A 3862-nucleotide genomic window follows, 5' to 3' on the forward strand; every position below is an offset into this window, starting at 1 on the left:
TCAAAAACATGTGTGGTATTATTTGTCTTTTGGATTAAACTGACTATGAAATAGTATCTTACTGAGGTTGAATTTGCATCTCCCTGGTGACTTATATGATGTGAAATAACATTGTATTTTGAAATATTATAATTAGTTGATTATTGTGTTTGATGCATAAAGCATAACATTCATTTACAACCTACTTGGTTTCATTGACCAATATAATTATTCTGAGTCATAGTATGTAGTTGAATAAAGATAATTATGTCTAAAATATTAATATAAATCACTTAAAAGTACACAGGATACTACTTTAAAATGTCTTAAAATTGTTAACAGGAGCACAGTTCTCTATATAAATATTGAATATTGTAGACCTTCCAATAAGTACAATCCCAAATTAAAATAATCAGGTTACAGTAGTGTTAAAAATATTGTATACATACTTTTGAGAATGATATGAAATTACATCATGAACTGTTCCGACAATATTAATTTATGTTAATCAGAAAGATACCCAACAAAATCTTCTTTCCTATACAACCTGAGTTAGAGTTGACCAGAAGAGAAATTTTGTTCAGGATTTGGAAGGCAAAGTGAAGCATGAACCATCACATATAAATGTTTTATGATTATATGAAATTGTAATATATAGGATGTGTTGCATGGGACCTAAATCACCACATTTTGAGATATTTCTTCTACCAGAAATTATTTGCCTTTCCAGTAGATAAAAACTAATACATTAGCCTTTACCCCTGCAGCTCAGTAAATAGAAAATCTAGCTAGGTATCATCTTGAAACGAAATAATGACCTCTTTGCTTATTTCCCTGAAACAAATTCTAAATCAGTTTCTAAATACTGTCACCTCAGTTTTTTGTAATTGGTGCAGTATCCTCCAAAATGTCTAATTCTACAAATAACTTCGTCTTCTTTCTCTCTCTCTTTCTAATTCTCTGATAAATTTTATCTAGAAAATCACACACCTAACTAAGAAATCTTTTTTTTTACTTCCCAACAATATCACGTTAATTTCTTCCCAGCTTTATCTCTTATTTTGCTTAAAAAATCCTCTAAAGTCCACTAAATAAAAACTATGTACATTTTCTGTTTATTTTAATTTGAAATTTGATTCTTTCACTCATATTTGTGATAGTTGTATTACACATGCAATTCTAAATTTATTTTCTGCAATATATTTAGAACATTATTTTGTTTCTTCATTCAGCACTACTATAGTTATTTGTCATAATTATTCATTTTCAGGTAATAGATGTTTATCCTTCTGAACACTTTTGACATTTTCCCTTTGCCATTAATGTTTTAGAACTCAACTATAATGTGTGTAGTTCCTATGGAATTGTGATAATTGCACATGCCAGAGAAAAGTTAAAAAATAGAAATAGCAGAGGAATATTTGCAGAAATAATTATTATGATTCCAGAAACTAAACCATGATGCCAGAACGCAAATGAAAAGGGATCAGAGAGAAAGCCAAACCAAGTCACTTATTATTCAGATAAGAAAACACAAACACACAGCAACACACACTCTCACACACATTCACACACACATCCACTGTTTGTCTTCAAGTATTTCTCTCCACTTTGGAAAAATATCCTACCTTCAATTAAACTAGTTAATTCATTAATATTTCTGGTGAAAAGAGAAGGATATAGAAACATGGCCCTCCACTTTCAATGCACTTTCACGCTGCTTTCTTCAGTCAGTGATGTCCTGGGAAGAAATTGGTTGAGTAGATTTTTATTTTATTTTATTTTTTGGCATTCAATGATGTTGCATTAATGAAAACATTTAATGATGACATGAGTTGATTCATACCAGAGGTAAAAGTGGTAGGTCTTTTATAACTTGAGAGGATTCCAATTTCAGTCAGTCTTCTGGGTTTAATATTTGACAAGTTAAATTTAACAATCATTTCTTTTCCCAGTAATACCTATATCTAGAGCTGTATAAATCATATGTTCTACTCTCCTACTATGGGGAAATAATTGAGGTGAAGGCCACTGGGCTGAACCTGATTTAAACAGAGGAATGAGCACATATCAGTTTAAAATTGACAGAAAGATTATTCTCATTGCACTTGTTCCAAAAAGTCTCAAGTTCCCTTGTCATATTTCTCTAGGATTATGAAAAATCTCACTGCTATACTGAGTTAAAGTATCACTCTTGTATCTTCTTATCCTTTTGCTCATCAACATCTCATTTCTTCAACACTTAGCTCCTTCTAAATCCACAAACTCCCTTAGCTCCCCTAACTCCAAGTTAATATAGCTTTATATTTTCTCTTCCTCTCTCTTCTCTGGGAACTTTATTGTATGACTAAATTTGATTTTTTTGTAATTAAATGCTTCTTTTCATTTTCCAGATTTGAAGTTTCTATTCTTCTTCCATATTTTTCAATCTTTTTTCATGGAAGTTCCAAAGTTGCAGTGAAATAATTGAACAATTGAGAGGTATTGTGGTAGGAAACTTCTTGAGCAGGAGGTAGATTGATATCACATACCAAATATGACTGAACGTAACTACATTAAGTAAATATAGAATCACACATATATTTTAAATGGGATACAACATTTTTACTCTGTTGTAGGTATAGTTTTTTTTTTCTAATTTAGTTATTAGCAATTGTTACACTTGTATTATAATCTTCAAAGAGGAAGGCCTGCAATATATCATTATATCTGTAATTCATTTAATTCAACATTATATCTATAATTTCATTTTATTTTGATTCTACATTTTACTGAGCATGCCCTTGCAATAAGAAAATAAAACAGCTAATTAGATACCAAAATAAGAGAAAAATGTATTAGATTCTTGACTGGTTGCTAAGACTTAATTCCATATACAAACTAAAAAAACTATTAGAAAATTGATTAAGCATCATATTAAGCTCTATCCTTGAAAATATTTTGCATAATTCTTTTAAATAATCAATATTATAAAACATAAATCAGGAAAGGTTAGATCTTTTGGTATAGTTCAAAGGCAAAAGGAGAATTTGTAGAAAGAAACAAATTTAAATATAGAGAATAGAATAAAAACAACACCACCAAAAGTCTGCAAAGGAAACAAAAGCAAATTTAATCTGCTGTTATCAAACATTATTTTTCTGTGTAAATAGGTTTGACAGATTAGAACCAGACTGATTGGAAGTCATATTTATGGCTCTATAGTCTTTGGTATTGTGAACACACTGCTGCTGATGTGAGAATATGAGGATAGAGTCTTTCTTCTAAGAGATTTTGCCTGTAGTAAGGGTAATCAGAATTTCAAAACCTTGAAATTTTTGTCATATAAGCATGTAACTGAGATGAATGCTTTTCTCCTAAGAATTTTTCACTGGAGGAAATCACGGTGTGAGATGTTGAGATATACAAATTTTAATATTCAGTAGGAAAACATAAAACAGTGTCTTAATCAAAACAAATAAAAGGAGGAAAAACAATTCTCACCATGCTCTCAATTAAAAGTCTATAGTCCATTGGCAAATGAAGCCTAAAGCCTCAGCCAAAACAAGTTACTGGTATGTCAATGGTGAATAAAAATGACCATCGAGATTTTAATTTTACACCCCAGAAACCATTTAAATGCACATCAAATGAAAAAGTCACTTGATATTTTTAAAAACAATTCCCTGAACTTTCATACCTACTCAGGTATATGAAGACAGAATACATTAAATAAAAAAAATTAAATAAACTCAATTTACAAAGAGAGAGAGGCAGAGAGGGGGAAAAAGAAGTGGGGAGAGAGAAACAGAGATAGAAAGAAAAGAAAAGAGAGAAAGAAATAAAGGAAGAACGGAGGAAGGAAGGAAGGAAGGTAGGAAGGAAGGAAGGAAGGAAGGAAGGA

This window comes from Colobus angolensis, unplaced genomic scaffold (genome assembly GCF_000951035.1).
Source record: "Colobus angolensis palliatus isolate OR3802 unplaced genomic scaffold, Cang.pa_1.0 Scaffold69, whole genome shotgun sequence".
Lineage (NCBI taxonomy): Eukaryota > Metazoa > Chordata > Mammalia > Primates > Cercopithecidae > Colobus > Colobus angolensis.